The sequence below is a fragment of the Hypanus sabinus genome, chromosome 30, assembly GCF_030144855.1.
Source record: "Hypanus sabinus isolate sHypSab1 chromosome 30, sHypSab1.hap1, whole genome shotgun sequence".
Taxonomy (NCBI): Eukaryota; Metazoa; Chordata; class Chondrichthyes; order Myliobatiformes; family Dasyatidae; genus Hypanus; species Hypanus sabinus.
The window spans coordinates 7949679-7975642 of record NC_082735.1 but is presented as its reverse complement, the minus strand read 5'-3'; positions in this window follow the sequence as shown (position 1 = coordinate 7975642).

Genomic DNA, 25964 nt, shown 5'->3' with positions numbered 1-25964 from the left:
GTACACTGTGTCCGCAGTCATTCATTGGGCGCAATGTCGTACACTGTGTCCACAGTCATTCACTGTGCACAATGTCATCCACTGTGTCCGCAGACACTCACAGTGTGCAATGTCGTACACAGTGTACGCTGTCACTGACTGTGCATCGTGTCCTGCAGTGTGTCCGCAGACACTCACAGTGTGCAATGTCGTACACTGTGTCCGCAGACACTCACAGTGTGCAATGTCGTACACTGTGTCCGCAGACACTCAGTGTGCAATGTCGTACACTGTGTCCGCAGACACTCACAGTGTGCAATGTCGTACACTGTGTCCGCAGACACTCACCGTGGGCAATGTCGTACACTATGTCCACAGTTATTCACTGTGCCGAATGTCGTACACTGTGTCCGCAGTCATTCACTGTGAACATACTCATAGACTGTGACCACAGTCATTCACTGTGCACAATGTCGTACACTGTGTCCGCAGTCATTCATTGGGCGCAATGTCGTACACTGTGTCCGCAGTTATTCATTGGGCGCAATGTCGTACACTGTGTCCACAGTCATTCACTGTGCACAATGTCGTACACTGTGTCCACAGTCATTCACTGTGCACAATGTCATCCACTGTGTCCGCAGACACTCACAGTGTGCAATGTCGTACACAGTGTACGCTGTCACTGACTGTGCATCGTGTCCTGCAGTGTGTCCGCAGACACTCACAGTGTGCAATGTCGTACACTGTGTCCGCAGACACTCACAGTGTGCAATGTCGTACACTGTGTCCGCAGACACTCAGTGTGCAATGTCGTACACTGTGTCCGCAGACACTCACAGTGTGCAATGTCGTACACTGTGTCCGCAGACACTCACAGTGTGCAATGTCGTACACTGTGTCCGCAGACACTCACAGTGTGCAATGTCGTACACTGTGTCCGCAGACACTCACAGTGTGCAATGTCGTACACTGTGTCCGCAGACACTCAGTGTGCAATGTCGTACACTGTGTCCGCAGACACTCAGTGTGCAATGTCGTACACTGTGTCCGCAGACACTCACAGTGTGCAATGTCGTACACTGTGTCCGCAGACACTCACAGTGTGCAATGTCGTACACTGTGTCCGCAGACACTCACAGTGTGCAATGTCGTACACTGTGTCCGCAGACACTCACAGTGTGCAATGTCGTACACTGTGTCCGCAGACACTCACAGTGCACAAGCTTGGGGGACGTCACGTGATGACGTAGGATCGAGACGCTGGAACTCAGCTCTGCCGTAAAAAATCAATAAATTAATGTTTAAGTGAAGAAAAGTTAGTCAATACTTTCTAAAAGTTACTTATAAACTACTCCGGATTGTTTCAAGCTATGCCTCAAAAACAGGAGATGAAGAAAACCACTGCCGGGAAGACAACGCAACTTGGAGCAGAACCAAGGCCCGCTTCTTCCAAGGAACCGCGGACTCAGGTACATCATCCCGCCGGCGATACGGAACGGGAAACTGCGGCAACATCGGACATTCCTGAAGGAAAAGACCAACGGGAACTACGCAAGCGCAAAGGAAGGAGCATGCGCATTCGGGAGCAACCAGAACTACAAATCCCAGATCCGACTGCAACCGAAAGTGAAAGTGAATCTCAGGGAGAGTCATTCTCTGGAAAGATCAGATGGAGATGGAGATGGAGATAAAAGTTCTTCTGGAAATATAGAAAAGACTTTGAGGCAAATAATGCGTAAATTAGGCACATTAAAAGTAATTAAAAGAAGTCAAAGAAAAAATGATAAATATGGAGATTATGTTTGATAAAATGACACCGAGACAGGAAAAATTGGAAAAGAGAATTATAGACTTGGAAACTACAACAGAAGACATGGTTGAAAGAATGAACAAAATGGAAAATGAGAATACTGCTTGGACATCAGAAAGAAAACAATTTATGGAAAAAATTGATAAGCTTGAAAATTTTAGTAGACAAAACAATATTAAAATTGTTGGACTTAAAGAAGGTGATGATCCAATAAGTTTTTTTCAAAAATGGATCCCTGAAAATGGATCCCTGATCCCTGAGAACTCCAATTGAGATCGAAAGGGCTCACAGAACCTTAAGGTCAAGACCTCAAGCTGATCAAAATCCACGATCAATTTTGATAAAATGCTTAAGATACCAAGATAAAGAAAAGATCCTGAAGGTGGCTGCCCAAAGTTCCAAAAATAGAAACGGGCCATTGATGACAGCAGGGAAGACAGTTCTTTTTTATCCTGATATAAGTTATAACCTTTTGAAGAGAAAGAAGGAAATTAACCCAGCGAAAAAAGCCTTATGGGAAAAAGGTTATAAATTTATAATGCGTCACCCAGCAACACTGATAATTTTTTTGAAGGAGGGAAAAAGATTTTTTTCCGATTATCGAGAAGCGGAGGTGTTCGCACAAAAACTTCCATCTAGTGGCTAATTATACGTAGAGACATCCAAACGTAATGGATTAAAGATGAAGATAGAGACAGTGAACAGAAGTGATGGACATTTAAGGATAATATAGGGAAGAAAAGTAAAATTTTAGAAACACTAACTGAGAATAGTATTTTTTTCTTCTTATGTATATACTTTTTTATGTTGCGGGGGAGCTGGGGAGCTTTGGACCGGTTTCTGCGGGATTCACGTGTGTAATCATGGTGATCGCCATGACCCGTACAACGGAGGGGGTAATGTTGTGTTTTTTTTCACAACATTAGTAGGGGATATTTTGTTTTTTTCTTTATATTCTATTTTTCTTCTATCTTTCCACCTGGATGATTGGTGGGGACACACATAGCAACATGGAGACTTTTGGAAAGATTTCCCAGGATACCACGAAAGTTGAAAGATTAGGTATTATTATAGCTTGGAGTAACATAATTAAAAATAATAACTAATTTACTGAATTTTTTAAGTTTTAATGTTAATGGGCTTAATGGACCGGTAAAAAGAAAAAGAATTCTAACATACATTAAAAAAATGAAAACAGATATAGCTTTTTTTACAAGAAACACATTTAACAGATAAAGAACATCAGAAATTAAAAAGAGACTGGGATGGAAATGTTATTGCAGCTTCATTCAATTCAAAGGCGAGAGGAGTTGCAATTTTGGTTAATAAAAATTTACCAATTAAAATACAAAACGTATTAATTGATTCGGTGGGGAGATATGTAATTATACATTGTCAAATTTTTTCGGAACTATGGACTCATGAATATTTATGCACCAAATGAAAATGATGTAAAATTTATACAAGAGATCTTTTTGAATTTGGCTAACACACATGACAAAATATTAGTAGGTGGAGATTTTAACTTTTGTCTAGATCCAGTTTTAGATAGATCAACAAAGGTGGTCACAAAATCAAAAGTAGTAAAATTAACTCTATCGTTGTTGAAAGATTTCAACTTGATTGATATATGGAGAAGAATTAATCCAAAAGAAAGAGATTACTCATTTTATTCAAATAGACATAAAACATATTTAAGGATAGATTTTTTTCCTATTATCAACGAATATTCAAGATAGAGTGAAAAATGTGGAATATAAAGCGAGAATATTGACAGATCATTCTCCTTTGATAATGACAGATAAAGAGGATTCAATTTATAGATGGAGATTTAATTCAATGTTACTAAAACATCAAGATTTTTGTGATTTTATGAAAAAGTAGATTCAGTTCTTTTTGGATACAAATTCACATTCAGTTGATGATAAATTCATATTGTGGGAAGCAATGAAGGCATACTTAAGAGGTCAGATAATAAGTTATACTTCTAAAATTAAGAAGGAATATATGATAGAAATAGATCAATTGGAAAAAGAGATTACAAAATTAGAAAAAGAATCTCAAAGAAATTTGTCAGAAGAAAAATGAAGACAACTTATTAATAACAAGTTACAATATAATACACTCCAGACATATCGAACAGAAAAAGCAATTATGAGAACTAAACAGAGATATTATGAACTAGGTGAAAGATCACATGTCCTTGCATGGCAGTTAAAAACAGATCAGACTTCTAAAACAATAAATGCAATTCGAACAAGAGTGAATAAAATTACTTATAAACCTTTAAAAATTAAGAATTTTTATTCTGAGTTGTATAAATCAGAATCACAAAATGATAATGTCAAGATAGAAAGATTTTTATCATAAATAACTCTTCCAAAATTAAGTACGGAAGAACAGAAGGGATTAGATATGCCTTTTACATTGAAAGAGGTCGAAGAAGCCCTAGGATCACTTCAAAGTAATAAATCTCCAGGAGAAGATGGTTTTCCGCCTGAATTTTATAAAAAGTTTAAAGATTTATTAATTCCTTTTATGGAGTTAATACATCAAGCGGAAGGAACGCATAAACTTCCAGAATCTTTTTTGACAGCTATTCTAATAGTATTGCCAAAAAAAGATAGAGATCTTTTAAAGCCAGCATCATATAGACCTATTTCTTTATTAAACACTGATTATAAAATAATAGCAAAAATCTTATCTAACATATTATCTAAATACTTACCAAAATTAATACATATGGATCAAACAGGATTTATTAAAATCAGACAATCGGCAGATAATGTAACTCGGTTATTTAGTATAATTCATTTAGCGCAAAAGAGGGAAGAAATGAGCGTGACAGTAGCTTTAGATGCAGATAAACATTTGCTAGATTGGAATGGGATTTTTTATTTAAGGTATTGGAAAATATGGATTAGGAGTATCTTTTATAAAATGGATTAAAACCTTAAATACTAATCCCAAAGCTAAAGTAGTGACAAATGGTCAAATTTCAACACCATTTCAGTTAACAAGGTCAACTAGGCAAGGTCGTCCATTATCACCTGCTTTGTTTGTGTTGGCAATAGAGCCACTAGCTGAATTAATTAGAATGGACCCAGATATTAAGGGTTTTAGAGTTAATCAGGAATACAAGATTAACTTATTTGCTGATGATGTTCTGCTTTATCTAACAAACCCATTGCACTTGTTGCGTAAATTATCCTATAGATTAGAAGAATATGGGAAAATATCAGGTTATAAAATAAATTAGGATAAAAGTGAAATTTTACCTCTTACTAAAGGAGATTATAGTCAATGTCGATTAATAACCCAATTTAGATGGCCGGCAAATGGTATAAAATATTTAGGTATAAGAGTTGATAATGATGTAAAGAATTTATATAAATTAAATTACTTACCACTATTGAAAAAAGTTCAAGAAGATCTTGATAAATGGATGGTATTACCAATAACAGTAGTAGGTAGAGTAAATACCATAAAAATGAATATATTTCCTAGATTACAATACTTATTTCAATCACTACCAATACAAATACCCCAGAAGTTTTTTCAAGAGTTAAATAAATATGTGAGGAAGTTTCTTTGGAAAGGTAAGATGTCAAGAATATCATTGGAAAAATTGACATGGAAATTTGACCGAGGAGGGTTACAACTTCCAAATTTTAAGAATTATTATAAAGCAAATCAACTTAGATTTATTGCATCTTTTTTTGAGAAAGATAAACCGGCATGGATTAGAATAGAACTAGATAAAATAGGAGAAAATATACCAGAAGATTTTATATATAAATGGGAATCTAAATGGATACGGGAAAATAAAGAATCTCCTATATTAAAACATTTGATTGACTTATGGAATAAGATAAATGTTGACGATGAGATAAAGAAATCCTTATTAGCAAAGAGATCTTTAATTCAAAATAGACTTATTCCTTTTACAATGGATAATCAACTTTTATATAATTGGTTTCAAAAAGGGATTAGATATATAGGTGATTGTTTTGAAGGAGGTATATTAATGTCATTTGATCAATTAAAGAATAAATATAAAGTATCAAACAACACTCTTTTTTGTTACTTTCAACTAAGGGCTTATTTAAGAGAAAAATTAGGTCAAACAATGTTATTGCCGAAATCTAATGAAGTAGAAACTTTAATTCAAAAAGGAAAGATTAAAAAATTCATTTCTTGTATGTATCATTTGATTCAAAAACAGGCAATTAAACAAGGAGTCCATAAGTCAAGACAAAAATGGGAAAGTGACTGGAATATTAAAATTGAAAAAAAAATTGGTCAAGACTATGTCTTGAGAGTATGACAAATACAATAAATGTCCGGTTAAGATTAGTGCAATATAACTTTTTACATCAATTATATATTACACCACAAAAAGTAAATAAATTAAACCCAAATTTATCTGATCAATGGTTCCAATGTAACCAAGAAATTGGTACTTTTTTACATCCTACTTGGTCTTGTTCTAAACTTCAACCTTTTTGGACAAATTTAAGATTTTTATTGGAACAAATTATTGGAATACAACTTCCACATAATCCAATATTATTTTTATTAGGTGATATTGAAGGGATAAAACCGATACCCAAATTGAATAAATATCAGAAAGAATTTATAAAAATTGTATTGGCAGTAGCCAAAAAGGCTATTGCAGTTACTTGGAAATCAGATACATATTTAAGTATAGATCGTTGGAAGAAAGAAATTTACAGCTGTATTCCACTTGAAAAAATTACTTATAATTTAAGAGATAAATATGAAACATTATTGAAAATTTGGCACCCTTATTTACAAAAGACAGGATTAAATATATAGGTGCTCCGAAGATGAAATAATTGGTTATTTGGGGAAAGAAATAAATATATATACTAAAGTTATTACGAACTCCATGGAGCATGTGGGGATCTCCCAAATATCCAGGCACTCTTTCTTTCTTTTTTTTCTTTCTTTCTTTCTCTTTTATTTTCTGGGGGAAGGGGTTAAGGGGAGGGGGGGATGGATAATATACATTTTTTTCTCTACTTTTATTTTGTAACCACTTGAAATACAATAAAAAAAGTTTAAAAAAAACATGCACAAGCTTGTAGACTGTGTCCACAGTCATTCTCCATTAATAATGACGTACAGAGAGTCCGCAGTCATTCACAGTTTGCAATGTTGTACAGTGTGTCTGCCGTCATTTGCAGTGTGCAAAGTCATACACTGTATCTGCCGTCATTCACCGTGGGCAAAGTCGTACACTGTGTCCAGTCCTGCACCGTGCACAATGTAGTACACTGAGTCCAGTCATTCAACATGCGCAATGTCGTAGACTGTGTCCGCAATCATTCACTGTGCACAATGTCGTACACTGTGTCCGCAGTCATTCACCGTGCACAATGTCGTACACTGTGTCCGCAATCATTCACCGTGCACAATGTCATACACTGTGTCCGCAATCATTCACCGTGCACAATGTCGTACACTGTGTCCGCAGTCATTCACCGTGCACAATGTCGTACACTGTGTCCGCAGTCATTCCTCATTCACAAAGTCGAACACAGAGCCAGCAGTCATTCACCGTGCACATAGTGGTACACTGTGTCCGCAGTCACTCACTGGGCACAATGTCTTCCACTGTGTCCACAGTCATTCACTGAGTCGAATGTCGTACATTGTGTCCGCAGTCATTCAGCGTGCACAAAGTCGAACACAGAGTCCGCAGTCATTCACTGTGTTGAATGTCGTACACTGTGTCCGCAGTCATTCACCGTGCAGATAGTCGTACAGTATGTCCGCAGTCCTTCACTGTGCACAATGTCGTCCACTGTGTCCGCAGTCATTCACCGTGCACAATGTCGTACACTGCTTCAGCAGTCATTCACTGTACACAAAGTCGAACAAAGAGTCCAGAGTCATTCACTGTGCACATAGTCGTGCATTGTGTCCGCAGTCATTCACCGTGCGCAATGTCGTACACTGTGTCCACAGTCACACACTGTGCGCAAACTGGTACACGTCATTCACAGTAATTCACCGTGCACAATGTCACACACTGTGTCCATTCCTTCACTGTACGCAATGTAGTACACTGTCTCCAGTCCTTTACCGTGCGCAAAGTCGGATACTGAGTCTGCATTCACTCATCGTGTACAATGTCAAACGCTGTGTCCGCATTCACTCACCATGTACAATGTCAAACGCTGTGTCCGCATTCACTCACCATGTACAATGTCGAACGCTGTGTCCGCATTCACTCACAGTTCGCAATGTTGCACAATTTGTCCGCAGTCACTCTCCATGTGCAAAGTCGTGCACTGAGTCCAGTCCTTCAACGTGTGCAATGTCATACACGGTGTCCGCAGTCCTACATTTTGCACAATGTCGTCCACTGTGTCCGCAGTCATTCACCGTGCACAATGTCGTACACTGCTTCAGCAGTCATTCACTGTACACAAAGTCGAACAAAGAGTCCAGAGTCATTCACTGTGCACATAGTCGTGCATTGTGTCCGCAGTCATTCACCGTGCGCAATGTCGTACACTGTGTCCACAGTCACACACTGTGCGCAAACTGGTACACGTCATTCACAGTAATTCACCGTGCACAATGTCACACACTGTGTCCATTCCTTCACTGTACGCAATGTAGTACACTGTCTCCAGTCCTTTACCGTGCGCAAAGTCGGATACTGAGTCTGCATTCACTCATCGTGTACAATGTCAAACGCTGTGTCCGCATTCACTCACCATGTACAATGTCAAACGCTGTGTCCGCATTCACTCACCATGTACAATGTCGAACGCTGTGTCCGCATTCACTCACAGTTCGCAATGTTGCACAATTTGTCCGCAGTCACTCTCCATGTGCAAAGTCGTGCACTGAGTCCAGTCCTTCAACGTGTGCAATGTCATACACGGTGTCCGCAGTCCTACATTTTGCACAATGTCGTCCACAGTGTCGGCAGACATTCACTGTGGCGAATGTTGTATGCTTTGACTGCAGTCACTCACTGTGCACAATGTTGTATGCTGTATCCGCAGTCCTTCAACGTGCATAGTGTCGTACAATATGTCCGCGGTCTTTCTCTGTGCACAATGTCGTAAACTGTGTCTGCAGCCATTCACTGTGTTGAATGTCGTACATTCTGTCTGCAGTCATTCTCCGTGCACAATGTCGTACACTGTGTCCGCAGTCATTCACCGTGCGCAATGTCGTACACTGTGTCCGCAGTCACTCACTGTGGGCAATGTCGTACACTGTGTCCACAGTCAATCACTGGGCACAATGTCGTCCACTGTGTCCACAGTCATTCACTGTGTCAAATGTCGTACACTGTGTCTGCAGTCATTCAGCGTGCAGATAGTTGTACAGTGTGTTTGCAGTCCTTCACTGGGCACAATGTCGTACACTGTCTCCACTGTCATTCATTGTGTTGAATGTCGTACATTCTGTCTGCAGTCATTCTCCGTGCACAATGTCGTACACTGTGTCCGCAGTCATTCACCGTGCGCAATGTCGTACACTGTGTCCACAGTCACACACTGTGCGCAAACTGGTACACGTCATTCACAGTAATTCACCGTGCACAATGTCACACACTGTGTCCATTCCTTCACTGTGCGCAATGTAGTACACTGTCTCCAGTCCTTTACCGTGCGCAAAGTCGGATACTGAGTCCGCATTCACTCATCGTGTGCAATGTCGAACGCTGTGTCCGCATTCACTCACCATGTACAATGTCGAACGCTGTGTCCGTATTCACTCACTGTGTACAATGTCGAACGCTGTGTCCGCATTCACTCACAGTTCGCAATGTTGCACAATTTGTCCGCAGTCACTCTCCATGTGCAAAGTCGTGCACTGAGTCCAGTCCTTCAACGTGTGCAATGTCATACACGGTGTCCGCAGTCCTACATTTTGCACAATGTCGTCCACAGTGTCCGCAGACATTCACTGTGGCGAATGTTGTATGCTGTATCCGCAGTCCTTCAACGTGCATAGTGTCGTACAATATGTCCGCAGTCTTTCTCTGTGCACAATGTCGTAAACTGTGTCTGCAGCCATTCACTGTGTTGAATGTCGTATATTCTGTCTGCAGTCATTCTCCGTGCACAATGTCGTACACTGTGTCCGCAGTCACTCACCATGGGCAATGTCGTACACTGTGTCCACAGTCACTCACTGGGCACAATGTTGTCCACTGTGTCCACAGTCATTCACTGTGTCAAATGTCGTACACTGTGTCTGCAGTCATTCAGCGTGCAGATAGTCGTACAGTGTGTTTGCAGTCCTTCACTGGGCACAATGTCGTACACTGTCTCCACTGTCATTCATTGTGTTGAATGTCGTACATTCTGTCTGCAGTCATTCTCCGTGCACAATGTCGTACACTGTGTCCGCAGTCATTCACCGTGCGCAATGTCGGATACTGAGTCCGCATTCACTCATCGTGTGCAATGTCGAACGCTGTGTCCGCATTCACTCATCGTGTGCAATGTCGAACGCTGTGTCCGCATTCACTCATCGTGTGCAATGTCGAACGCTGTGTCCGCATTCACTCATCGTGTGCAATGTCGAACGCTGTGTCCGCATTCACTCATCGTGTGCAATGTCGAACGCTGTGTCCGCATTCACTCACCATGTACAATGTCGAACGCTATGTCCGTATTCACTCACAGTTCGCAATGTTGCACAATTTGTCCGCAGTCACTCTCCATGTGCAAAGTCGTGCACTGAGTCCAGTCCTTCAACGTGTGCAATGTCATACACGGTGTCCGCAGTCCTACATTTTGCACAATGTCGTCCACAGTGTCCGCAGACATTCACTGTGGCGAATGTTGTATGCTGTATCCGCAGTCCTTCAACGTGCATAGTGTCGTACAATATGTCCGCGGTCTTTCTCTGTGCACAATGTCGTAAACTGTGTCTGCAGCCATTCACTGTGTTGAATGTCGTACATTCTGTCTGCAGTCATTCTCCGTGCACAATGTCGTACACTGTGTCCGCAGTCACTCACCGTGGGCAATGTCGTCCACTGTGTCCACAGTCATTCACTGTGTCAAATGTCGTACACTGTGTCTGCAGTCATTCAGCGTGCAGATAGTCATACAGTGTGTTTGCAGTCCTTCACTGGGCACAATGTCGTACACTGTCTCCACTGTCATTCATTGTGTTGAATGTCGTACATTCTGTCTGCAGTCATTCTCCGTGCACAATGTCGTACACTGTGTCCGCAGTCATTCACCGTGCGCAATGTTGTACACTGTGTCCGCAGTCATTCACCGTGCGCAATGTCGTACACTGTGTCCGCAGTCATTCACCGTGCGCAATGTCGTACACTGTGTCCGCAGTCATTCTCCGTGCACAATGTCGTACACTGTGTCCGCAGTCATTCACCGTGCGCAATGTCGTACACTGTGTCCGCAGTCATTCTCCGTGCACAATGTCGTACACTGTGTCCGCAGTCATTCACCGTGCACAATGTCGTACACTGTGTCCACAGTCACACACTGTGCGCAAACTGGTACACGTCATTCACAGTAATTCACCGTGCACAATGTCACACACTGTGTCCATTCCTTCACTGTGCGCAATGTAGAACACTGTCTCCAGTCCTTTACCGTGCGCAAAGTCGGATACTGAGTCCGCATTCACTCATCGTGTGCAATGTCGAACGCTGTGTCCGTATTCACTCACCGTGTACAATGTCGAACGCTGTGTCCGCATTCACTCACCGTGTACAATGTCGAACGCTGTGTCCGCATTCACTCACCGTGTACAATGTCGAACGCTGTGTCCGCATTCACTCACCATGTACAATGTCGAACGCTGTGTCCGTAATCACTCACTGTGTACAATGTCGAACGCTGTGTCTGCATTCACTCACAGTTCGCAATGTTGCACAATTTGTCCGCAGTCACTCTCCATGTGCAAAGTCGTGCACTGAGTCCAGTCCTTCAACATGTGCAATGTCATACACGGTGTCCGCAGTCCTACATTTTGCACAATGTCGTCCACAGTGTCCGCAGACATTCACTGTGGCGAATGTTGTATGCTTTGACTGCAGTCACTCACTGTGCACAATGTTGTATGCTGTATCCGCAGTCCTTCAACGTGCATAGTGTCGTACAATATGTCCGCGGTCTTTCTCCGTGCACAATGTCGTAAACTGTGTCTGCAGCCATTCACTGTGTTGAATGTCGTACATTCTGTCTGCAGTCATTCTCCGTGCACAATGTCGTACACTGTGTCCGCAGTCATTCACCGTGCGCAATGTCGTACACTGTGTCCGCAGTCACTCACCGTGGGCAATGTCGTCCACTGTGTCCACAGTCATTCACAGTGTCAAATGTCGTACACTGTGTCTGCAGTCATTCAGCGTGCAGATAGTCGTACAGTGTGTTTGCAGTCCTTCACTGGGCACAATGTCGTACACTGTCTCCACTGTCATTCATTGTGTTGAATGTCGTACATTCTGTCTGCAGTCATTCTCCGTGCACAATGTCGTACACTGTGTCCGCAGTCATTCACCGTGCGCAATGTCGTACACTGTGTCCACAGTCACACACTGTGCGCAAACTGGTACACGTCATTCACAGTAATTCACCGTGCACAATGTCACACACTGTGTCCATTCCTTCACTGTGCGCAATGTAGTACACTGTCTCCAGTCCTTTACCGTGCGCAAAGTCGGATACTGAGTCCGCATTCACTCATCGTGTGCAATGTCGAACGCTGTGTCCGTATTCACTCACCGTGTACAATGTCGAACGCTGTGTCCATATTCACTCACCGTGTACAATGTCGTACACAGTGCTCGCAGTCATTCTCCGTGTGCAATGTCGGCCACTCTGTTCGCAGTCATTCAACGTGCACAATGTCGTACACAGTGTCCGCAGTCATTCACCGTGCACAATGTCGTACACAGTGCTCGCAGTCATTCTCCGTGTGCAATGTCGGTCTCTCTGATCACAGTCATTCAACGTGCACAATGTCGTACACTGTGTCGGCAGTCATTCAACGTGCACAATGTCATACACTGTGTCCACAGTCATTCACTGTGCACAATGTCATCCACTGTGTCTACATTCATTCACCGTGCACAATGTCGTATACTGTGTCCACAGTCATTCTCCGTGTGCAATGTCGGCCACTCTGTTCGCAGTCATTCAACGTGCACAATGTCGTACACAGTGTCCGCAGTCATTCACCGTGCACAATGTCGTACACAGTGCTCGCAGTCATTCTCCGTGTGCAATGTCGGTCTCTCTGATCACAGTCATTCAACGTGCACAATGTCGTACACTGTGTCGGCAGTCTTTCACTGTGCACAAAGTCGTACACTGTGTCCACAGTCATTCACTGTGCACAATGTCATCCACTGTGTCCACAGTCATTCACTGTGCACAATGTCATTCACTGTGTTCGCAGTCTTTCACGGTGCACAATGTCGTACACTGTGTCCGCAGTCATTCACTGTGCACAATGTCGTACACTGTGTCCGCAGTCTTTCACTGTGCACAGTGTCATCCACTGTGTCTACATTCATTCAATGTGCACAATGTCATACACTGTGTCCGCAGTCATTCACCATGTACAATGTCATACACTGTGTCCGCAGTCATTCAACGTGCACAATGTCATACACTGTGTCCACAGTCATTCACTGTGCACAATGTCATCCACTGTGTCTACATTCATTCAATGTGCACAATGTCATACACTGTGTCCACAGTCATTCACCGTTCACAATGTCAGACACTGAGTCCGCAGTCATTCGCCGTGCACAATGTCATCCACCGCATCCGCAGTGATTCATCGTTTACAATGTCATACACTGTGTCCACATTCATTCCCCGTTCACAATGTCGTACATTGTGTCCGCAGTCATTCACCGTGCACAATGCCGTACACTGTGTCCGCAGTCATTCACTGTGCACAATGTCGTGCACTGCGTCCGCAGTCATTCATCGGGCGCAATGTCATCATCTATGTCCGCAGTCATTCACAGGTGTCAAATCGCGTAAAATTGGCTGCTGTCTTTCACAGTGCACAATGACATCGGCTGTGTCCACAGTCATTCACTGTCCACAATGTCATACACCGTGTCCGCAGTCATTCACTGTGTCGAATGTCCTATACTATGTCTGCTGTCTTTCCCAGTGCACAATGTCGTTCACTGTGTCCGCAGTCATTCACCGTGCACAATGTCGTTCACTGTGTCCGCAGTCATTCACCGTGCACAATTTCGTCCACTATGTCTGCACTCATTCACTGTGCCCAATGTTTACACTGTGTTCTCAGTCATTCACCGAGCACAATGTAATACACTGTGACAGCAGTCATGCAACGTGCACAATGTCGTACACTGTGTCCGCAGTCACTCACTGTGCACAATGTCGTACACTGTGTCTGCACTCACTCACCATGCGCAATGATGTAAACTGTGTCCGCAGTCATTCGGCGAGCAGAATCTCGTACAATTTGCCTGCATTCATTCACCTTGTGTAATGTCGTACACTGCGCCCAGTCCTTCATCGTACACAATGTCGTACACTGTGTCCGCAGTCATTCACCGTGCACAATGTTGTACACTGTTTCCGCAGTCATTCACCGTATCCGCAGTGATTCACCGTTTACAATGTCATACACTGTGTCCACATTCATTCACCGTTCACAATATCATCCACTGTGTTCACAGTCATTCACTGTGCACAATGTCGTACACAGTGTCCGCAGTCATTGACCGTGCACAATCTCGTACACAGTGCCCGCAGTCATTCTTCGTGTGCAATGTCGGTCTATCTGATCGCAGTCATTCAACGTGCAAAATGTCGTACACTGTGTCGGCAGTCTTTCACTGTGCACAAAGTCGTACACTGTGTCCACAGTCATTCACTGTGCACAATGTCATCCACTGTGTCCACAGTCATTCACTGTGCACAATGTTGTACACTGTGTCGACAGCCATTCACTGTGCACAATTTCGTACACTGCGTCCGCAGTCATTCACTGTGCACAATTGCATCTATTGTGTCCAGAGTCATTCACTGTGCAAAATGTCATCCACTGTGTCCACAGTCATTCACCGTGCACAATGTCAGTCACTGTGTCCGCAGTCATTCACCATGTACAATGTCATCCACCGTATCCGCAGTGATTCACCGTTTACAATGTCATACACTGTGTCCACATTCATTCTCCGTGCGCAATGTCGGCCTCTCTGTTCGCAGTCATTCAACATGCACAATGTCGTACACTATGTCCGCAGTCATTCATCGGGAGCAATGTCATCCACCGTGTCTGCAGTAATTCACTGTGTCGAATGTCGTAAACTGTGTCTGCTGTCTTTCACAGTGCATCAATGTCGTCCACTGTGTCCACAGTCATTCACTGTGCACAATTGCATCCACTGTGTCCACAGTCATTCACTGTACACAATGTCGTACACTGTGTCCTCAGTCATTCAACGTGCACAATGTCATACACTGGGTCCACAGTCATTCACTGTGCACAATGTCATCCACTGTGTCTACATTCATTCAACGTGCACAGTGTCATACACTGTGTCCACAGTCATTCACCGTGCACAATGTCGTACACTGTGTCCGCAGTCATTCTCCGTGCGCAATGTCGGCCACTCTGTTCTCAGTCATTCAACGTGCACAATGTCGTACACAGTGTCCGCAGTCATTCACTGTGCACAATGTCATCCACTGCGTCCACAGTCATTCACTGTGCACAATGTTGTACACTGTGTCCGCGGTCATTCACTGTGCACAATGTCATCCACTGTGTCCACAGTCATTCACTGTGCACAATGTCGTTCACTGTGTCAGCAGTCATTCACTGTGCACAATGTCGTACACTGTGTCCGCAGTCATTCACTGTGCACAATGTCGTACACTGTGTCCGCAGTCTTTCACTGTGCACAGTGTCATCCACTGTGTCAGCAGTCATTCACTGTGCACAATGTCGTACACTGTGTCCGCAGTCATTCAACGTGCACAATGTCATACACTGTGTCCACAGTCATTCACTGTGCACAATGTCATCCACTGTGTCTACATTCATTCAACGTGCACAATGTCATACACTGTATCCACAGTCATTCACCGTGCACAATGTCGTATACTGTGTCAGCAGTCATTCTCCGTGTGCAATGTCGGCCACTCTGTTCGCAGTCATTCAACGTGCACAATGTCGTACACAGTGTCCGCAGTCATTCACCGTGCACAATGTCGTACACAGTGCTCGCAGTCATTCTCCGTGTGCAATGTCGGTCTCTCTGATCACAGTCATTCAACGTGCACAATGTCGTACACTGTGTCGGCAGTCATTCAACGTGCACAATGTCATACACTGTGTCCACAGTCATTCACTGTGCACAATGTCATCCACTGTGTCTACATTCATTCACCGTGCACAATGTCGTATACTGTGTCCGCAGTCATTCTCCGTGTGCAATGTCGGCCACTCTGTTCGCAGTCATTCAACGTGCACAATGTCGTACACAGTGTCCGCAGTCATTCACCGTGCACAATGTCGTACACAGTGCTCGCAGTCATTCTCCGTGTGCAATGTCGGTCTCTCTGATCACAGTTATTCACCGTGCACAGTCATCCACTGTGTCGGCAGTCTTTCACTGTGCACAATGTCGTTCACTGTGTCCGCAGTCTTTCACTGTGCACAAAGTTGTACACTGTGTCCGCAGTCATTCACTGTGCACAATGTCGTACACTGTGTCCGCAGTCATTCACTGTGCACAATGTCGTACACTGTGTCCGCAGTCATTCAACGTGCACAATGTCATACACTGTGTCCACAGTCATTCACTGTGCACAATGTCATCCACTGTGTCTACATTCATTCAACGTGCACAATGTCATACACTGTATCCACAGTCATTCACCGTGCACAATGTCGTACACAGTGCTCGCAGTCATTCTCCGTGTGCAATGTCGGCCACTCTGTTCGCAGTCATTCAACGTGCACAATGTCGTACACAGTGTCCGCAGTCATTCACCGTGCACAATGTCGTACACAGTGCTCGCAGTCATTCTCCGTGTGCAATGTCGGTCTCTCTGATCACAGTCATTCAACGTGCACAATGTCGTACACTGTGTCGGCAGTCATTCAACGTGCACAATGTCATACACTGTGTCCACAGTCATTCACTGTGCACAATGTCATCCACTGTGTCTACATTCATTCACCGTGCACAATGTCGTATACTGTGTCCGCAGTCATTCTCCGTGTGCAATGTCGGCCACTCTGTTCGCAGTCATTCAACGTGCACAATGTCGTACACAGTGTCCGCAGTCATTCACCGTGCACAATGTCGTACACAGTGCTCGCAGTCATTCTCCGTGTGCAATGTCGGTCTCTCTGATCACAGTCATTCAACGTGCACAATGTCGTATACTGTGTCCGCAGTCATTCTCCGTGTGCAATGTCGGCCACTCTGTTCGCAGTCATTCAACGTGCACAATGTCGTACACAGTGTCCGCAGTCTTTCACTGTGCACAAAGTCGTACACTGTGTCCACAGTCATGCACTGTGCACAATGTCATCCACTGTGTCCACAGTCATTCACTGTGCACAATGTCGTTCACTGTGTCCGCAGTCTTTCACGGTGCACAATGTCGTACACTGTGTCCGCAGTCATTCACTGTGCACAATGTCGTACACTGTGTCCGCAGTCTTTCACTGTGCACAGTGTCATCCACTGTGTCAGCAGTCATTCACTGTGCACAATGTCATCCACTGTGTCTACATTCATTCAATGTGCACAATGTCATACACTGTGTCCACAGTCATTCACCGTTCACAATGTCAGACACTGAGTCCGCAGTCATTCGCCGTGCACAATGTCATCCACCGCATCCGCAGTGATTCATCGTTTACAATGTCATACACTGTGTCCACATTCATTCCCCGTTCACAATGTCGTACATTGTGTCCGCAGTCATTCACCGTGCACAATGCCGTACACTGTGTCCGCAGTCATTCACTGTGCACAATGTCGTGCACTGCGTCCGCAGTCATTCATCGGGCGCAATGTCATCATCTATGTCCGCAGTCATTCACAGGTGTCAAATCGCGTAAAATTGGCTGCTGTCTTTCACAGTGCACAATGACATCGGCTGTGTCCACAGTCATTCACTGTCCACAATGTCATACACCGTGTCCGCAGTCATTCACTGTGTCGAATGTCCTATACTATGTCTGCTGTCTTTCCCAGTGCACAATGTCGTTCACTGTGTCCGCAGTCATTCACCGTGCACAATGTCGTTCACTGTGTCCGCAGTCATTCACCGTGCACAATTTCGTCCACTATGTCTGCACTCATTCACTGTGCCCAATGTTTACACTGTGTTCTCAGTCATTCACCGAGCACAATGTAATACACTGTGACAGCAGTCATGCAACGTGCACAATGTCGTACACTGTGTCCGCAGTCACTCACTGTGCACAATGTCGTACACTGTGTCTGCACTCACTCACCATGCGCAATGATGTAAACTGTGTCCGCAGTCATTCGGCGAGCAGAATCTCGTACAATTTGCCTGCATTCATTCACCTTGTGTAATGTCGTACACTGCGCCCAGTCCTTCATCGTACACAATGTCGTACACTGTGTCCGCAGTCATTCACCGTGCACAATGTTGTACACTGTTTCCGCAGTCATTCACCGTATCCGCAGTGATTCACCGTTTACAATGTCATACACTGTGTCCACATTCATTCACCGTTCACAATATCATCCACTGTGTTCACAGTCATTCACTGTGCACAATGTCGTACACAGTGTACGCAGTCATTCAAAGTGCACAATGTCATACACTGTGTCCACAGCCATTCACCGTTTACAATGTCATCCACTGTGTCTACATTCATTCAACGTGCACAATGTCGTACAGTGTGTCCGCAGTCATTCTCCATGCAAAATGTCTTACACTCTGTTCGCAGTCGTTCAATGTGCACAATGTCGGCCACTCTGTTCGCAGTCATTCACTGTGCACAATGTCGTACACAGTGTCCGCAGTCATTGACCGTGCACAATCTCGTACACAGTGCCCGCAGTCATTCTTCGTGTGCAATGTCGGTCTATCTGATCGCAGTCATTCAACGTGCAAAATGTCGTACACTGTGTCGGCAGTCTTTCACTGTGCACAAAGTCGTACACTGTGTCCACAGTCATTCACTGTGCACAATGTTGTACACTGTGTCAGCAGCCATTCACTGTGCACAATTTCGTACACTGCGTCCGCAGTCATTCACTGTGCAAAATGTCATCCACTGTGTCCACAGTCATTCACCGTGCACAATGTCAGTCACTGTGTCCGCAGTCATTCACCATGTACAATGTCATCCACCGTATCCGCAGTGATTCACCGTTTACAATGTCATACACTGTGTCCACATTCATTCTCCGTGCGCAATGTCGGCCTCTCTGTTCGCAGTCATTCAACATGCACAATGTCGTACACTATGTCCGCAGTCATTCATCGGGAGCAATGTCATCCACCGTGTCTGCAGTAATTCACTGTGTCGAATGTCGTAAACTGTGTCTGCTGTCTTTCACAGTGCATCAATGTCGTCCACTGTGTCCACAGTCATTCACTGTGCACAATTGCATCCACTGTGTCCACAGTCATTCACTGTACACAATGTCGTACACTGTGTCCTCAGTCATTCAACGTGCACAATGTCATACACTGGGTCCACAGTCATTCACTGTGCACAATGTCATCCACTGTGTCTACATTCATTCAACGTGCACAGTGTCATACACTGTGTCCACAGTCATTCACCGTGCACAATGTCGTACACTGTGTCCGCAGTCATTCTCCGTGCGCAATGTCGGCCACTCTGTTCTCAGTCATTCAACGTGCACAATGTCGTACACAGTGTCCGCAGTCATTCACTGTGCACAATGTCATCCACTGCGTCCACAGTCATTCACTGTGCACAATGTTGTACACTGTGTCCGCGGTCATTCACTGTGCACAATGTCATCCACTGTGTCCACAGTCATTCACTGTGCACAATGTCGTTCACTGTGTCAGCAGTCATTCACTGTGCACAATGTCGTACACTGTGTCCGCAGTCATTCACTGTGCATAATGTCGTACACTGTGTCCGCAGTCTTTCACTGTGCACAGTGTCATCCACTGTGTCAGCAGTCATTCACTGTGCACAATGTCGTACACTGTGTCCGCAGTCATTCAACGTGCACAATGTCATACACTGTGTCCACAGTCATTCACTGTGCACAATGTCATCCACTGTGTCTACATTCATTCAACGTGCACAATGTCATACACTGTATCCACAGTCATTCACCGTGCACAATGTCGTATACTGTGTCAGCAGTCATTCTCCGTGTGCAATGTCGGCCACTCTGTTCGCAGTCATTCAACGTGCACAATGTCGTACACAGTGTCCGCAGTCATTCACCGTGCACAATGTCGTACACAGTGCTCGCAGTCATTCTCCGTGTGCAATGTCGGTCTCTCTGATCACAGTCATTCAACGTGCACAATGTCGTACACTGTGTCGGCAGTCATTCAACGTGCACAATGTCATACACTGTGTCCACAGTCATTCACTGTGCACAATGTCATCCACTGTGTCTACATTCATTCACCGTGCACAATGTCGTATACTGTGTCCGCAGTCATTCTCCGTGTGCAATGTCGGCCACTCTGTTCGCAGTCATTCAACGTGCACAATGTCGTACACAGTGTCCGCAGTCATTCACCGTGCACAATGTCGTACACAGTGCTCGCAGTCATTCTCCGTGTGGAATGTCGGTCTCTCTGATCACAGTCATTCAACGTGCACAATGTCGTACACTGTGTCGGCAGTCTTTCACTGTGCACAAAGTTGTACACAGTGTCCACAGTCATTCACTGTGCACAATGTCATCCACTGTGTCAGCAGTCATTCACTGTGCACAATGTCGTTCACTGTGTCCGCAGTCTTTCACTGTGCACAAAGTTGTACACAGTGTCCACAGTCATTCACTGTGCACAATGTCATCCACTGTGTCAGCAGTCATTCACTGTGCACAATGTCGTACACTGTGTCCGCAGTCATTCACTGTGCACAATGTCGTACACTGTGTCCGCAGTCTTTCACTGTGCACAGTGTCATCCACTGTGTCAGCAGTCATTCACTGTGCACAATGTCGTACACTGTGTCCGCAGTCATTCACCATGTACAATGTCATACACTGTGTCCGCAGTCATTCAACGTGCACAATGTCATACACTGTGTCCACAGTCATTCACCGTGCACAATGTCGTACACAGTGCTCGCAGTCATTCTCCGTGTGCAATGTCGGCCACTCTGTTCGCAGTCATTCAACGTGCACAATGTCGTACACAGTGTCCGCAGTCATTCACCGTGCACAATGTCGTACACAGTGCTCGCAGTCATTCTCCGTGTGCAATGTCGGTCTCTCTGATCACAGTCATTCAACGTGCACAATGTCGTACACTGTGTCGGCAGTCATTCAACGTGCACAATGTCATACACTGTGTCCACAGTCATTCACTGTGCACAATGTCATCCACTGTGTCTACATTCATTCACCGTGCACAATGTCGTATACTGTGTCCGCAGTCATTCTCCGTGTGCAATGTCGGCCACTCTGTTCGCAGTCATTCAACGTGCACAATGTCGTACACAGTGTCCGCAGTCATTCACCATGCACAATGTCGTACACAGTGCTCGCAGTCATTCTCCGTGTGCAATGTCGGTCTCTCTGATCACAGTCATTCAACGTGCACAAAGTCGTACACTGTGTCCACAGTCATTCACTGTGCACAATGTCGTTCACTGTGTCCGCAGTCTTTCACGGTGCACAATGTCGTACACTGTGTCCGCAGTCATTCACTGTGCACAATGTCGTACACTGTGTCCGCAGTCTTTCACTGTGCACAGTGTCATCCACTGTGTCAGCAGTCATTCACTGTGCACAATGTCGTACACTGTGTCCGCAGTCATTCACCATGTACAATGTCATACACTGTGTCCGCAGTCATTCAACGTGCACAATGTCATACACTGTGTCCACAGTCATTCACTGTGCACAATGTCATCCACTGTGTCTACATTCATTCAATGTGCACAATGTCATACACTGTGTCCACAGTCATTCACCGTTCACAATGTCAGACACTGAGTCCGCAGTCATTCGCCGTGCACAATGTCATCCACCGCATCCGCAGTGATTCATCGTTTACAATGTCATACACTGTGTCCACATTCATTCCCCGTTCACAATGTCGTACATTGTGTCCGCAGTCATTCACCGTGTACAATGCCGTACACTGTGTCCGCAGTCATTCACTGTGCACAATGTCGTGCACTGCGTCCGCAGTCATTCATCGGGCGCAATGTCATCATCTATGTCCGCAGTCATTCACAGGTGTCAAATCGCGTAAAATTGGCTGCTGTCTTTCACAGTGCACAATGACATCGGCTGTGTCCACAGTCATTCACTGTCCACAATGTCATACACCGTGTCCGCAGTCATTCACTGTGTCGAATGTCCTATACTATGTCTGCTGTCTTTCCCAGTGCACAATGTCGTTCACTGTGTCCGCAGTCATTCACCGTGCACAATGTCGTTCACTGTGTCCGCAGTCATTCACCGTGCACAATTTCGTCCACTATGTCTGCACTCATTCACTGTGCCCAATGTTTACACTGTGTTCTCAGTCATTCACCGAGCACAATGTAATACACTGTGACAGCAGTCATGCAACGTGCACAATGTCGTACACTGTGTCCACAGTCATTCACTGTGCACAATTGCATCCACTGTGTCCACAGTCATTCACTGTACACAATGTCGTACACTGTGTCCTCAGTCATTCAACGTGCACAATGTCATACACTGGGTCCACAGTCATTCACTGTGCACAATGTCATCCACTGTGTCTACATTCATTCAACGTGCACAGTGTCATACACTGTGTCCACAGTCATTCACCGTGCACAATGTCGTACACTGTGTCCGCAGTCATTCTCCGTGCGCAATGTCGGCCACTCTGTTCTCAGTCATTCAACGTGCACAATGTCGTACACAGTGTCCGCAGTCATTCACTGTGCACAATGTCATCCACTGCGTCCACAGTCATTCACTGTGCACAATGTTGTACACTGTGTCCGCGGTCATTCACTGTGCACAATGTCATCCACTGTGTCCACAGTCATTCACTGTGCACAATGTCGTTCACTCTGTCCGCAGTCTTTCACTGTGCACAAAGTTGTACACAGTGTCCACAGTCATTCACTGTGCACAATGTCATCCACTGTGTCAGCAGTCATTCACTGTGCACAATGTCGTACACTGTGTCCGCAGTCATTCACTGTGCACAATGTCGTACACTGTGTCCGCAGTCTTTCACTGTGCACAGTGTCATCCACTGTGTCAGCAGTCATTCACTGTGCACAATGTCGTACACTGTGTCCGCAGTCATTCAACGTGCACAATGTCATACACTGTGTCCACAGTCATTCACTGTGCACAATGTCATCCACTGTGTCTACATTCATTCAACGTGCACAATGTCATACACTGTATCCACAGTCATTCACCGTGCACAATGTCGTAGACTGTGTCCGCAGTCATTCTCCGTGTGCAATGTCGGCCACTCTGTTCGCAGTCATTCAACGTGCACAATGTCGTACACAGTGTCCGCAGTCATTCACCGTGCACAATGTCGTACACAGTGCTCGCAGTCATTCTCCGTGTGCAATGTCGGTCTCTCTGATCACAGTCATTCAACGTGCACAATGTCGTACACTGTGTCGGCAGTCATTCAACGTGCACAATGTCATACACTGTGTCCACAGTCATTCACTGTGCACAATGTCATCCACTGTGTCTACATTCATTCACCGTGCACAATGTCGTATACTGTGTCCGCAGTCATTCTCCGTGTGCAATGTCGGCCACTCTGTTCGCAGTCATTCAACGTGCACAATGTCGTACACAGTGTCCGCAGTCATTCACCGTGCACAATGTCGTACACAGTGCTCGCAGTCATTCTCCGTGTGCAATGTCGGTCTCTCTGATCACAGTCATTCAACGTGCACAATGTCGTACACTGTGTCCACAGTCATTCACTGTGCACAATGTCAGACACTGTGTACGCAGTCATTCGCCGTGCACAATGTCATTCACTGTGTCCGCAGTCATTCACTGTGCACAATGTCGTACACTGTGTCCGCAGTCATTCACTGTCCACAATGTCGTACACTGCGTCCGCAGTCATTCATCGGGCGCAATGTCATCATCTATGTCCGCAGTCATTCACAGGTGTCAAATGGCGTAAACTGTGTCTGCTGTCTTTCACAGTGCACAATGACATCGGCTGTGTCCACAGTCATTCACTGTGCACAATGCGTACACTGTATCCGCAGTCATTCACTGTGCACAATGTCGTACACTGTGTCCACAGTCATTCACCGTGCACAATGTCGTACACTGTGTCCGCATTCATTCTCCGTGCACAATGTCGTACACTGTGTCCACAGTCATTCTCCGTGCGCAATGTCGGCCTCTCTGTTCGCAGTCATTCAACATGCACAATGTCGTACACTGTGTCCGCAGTCATTCTCCGTGCGCAATGTCGGCCTCTCTGTTCGCAGTCATTCAACATGCACAATGTCGTACACTGTGTCCACAGTCATTCTCCGTGCGCAATGTCGGCCTCTCTGTTCGCAGTCATTCAACATGCACAATGTCGTACACTGTGTCCACAGTCATTCTCCGTGCGCAATGTCGGCCTCTCTGTTCGCAGTCAATCAACATGCACAATGTCGTACACTGTGTCCGCAGTCATTCTCCGTGCGCAATGTCGGCCTCTCTGTTCGCAGTCATTCACCATGCACAAAGTCGTACACTGTGTCCGCAGTCATTCTCCGTGTGCAATGTCGGTCTCTCTGATCGCAGTCATTCACTGTGCACAATGTCGTACACTGTGTCGGCAGTCTTTCACTGTGCACAAAGTCGTACACTGTGTTCGCAGCCATTCACTGTGCAAAATGTCGTACACTGCGTCCGCAGTCATTCACTGTGCCCAATGGCATCTATTGTGTCCAGAGTCATTCACTGTGTACAATGTCATCCACTGTGTCCACAGTCATTCACTGTGCACAATGTCAGACACTGTGTCCGCAGTCATTCGCCGTGCACAATGTCATTCACTGTGTCCGCAGTCATTCACTGTGCACAATGTCGTACACTGTGTCCGCAGTCATTCACTGTGCACAATGTCGTGCACTGTGTCCACAGTCATTCACTGTGCCCAATGGCATCTATTGTGTCCAGAGTCATTCACTGTGTACAATGTCATCCACTGTGTCCACAGTCATTCACTGTGCACAATGTCAGACACTGTGTCCGCAGTCTTTCACAGTGCACAATGACATTGGCTGTGTCCACAGTCATTCACTGTGCACAATGTCGTACACTGTGTCCGCAGTCATTCACTCTGCACAATGTCGTACACTGCGTCCGCAGTCATTCATCAGGCGCAATGTCATCATCTGTGTCCGCAGTCATTCACAGGTGTCAAATCGCGTAAACTTGGCTGCTGTCTTTCACAGTGCACAATGACATCGGCTGTGTCCACAGTCATTCACTGTCCACAATGTCATACACCGTGTCCGCAGTCATTCACTGTGTCGAATATCCTATACTATGTCTGCTGTCTTTCCCAGTGCATAATGTCGTTCACTGTGTCCGCAGTCATTCACTGTGAACAATGTCGTCCACTATGTCTGCAATCATTCACTGTGCCCAATCTTTACACTGTGACCGCAGTCATTCAACGTGCACAATGTCGTACACTGTGTCCGCACTCATTCACCATGCGCAATGTTGTAAACTGTGTCCGCAGTCATTCGGCGAGCAGAATCTCGTACAATTTGCCTGCATTCATTCACCTTGCGTAATGTCATACACTGCGCACAGTCCTTCATCGTACACAATGTCGTACACTGTGTCCACAGTCATTCACCGTATCCGCAGTGATTCACCGTTTACAATGTCATACACTGTGTCCACATTCATTCACCGTTCACAATGCCGTCCACTGTGTCCACATTCATTCACCGTTCACAATGTCGTCCACTGTATCCG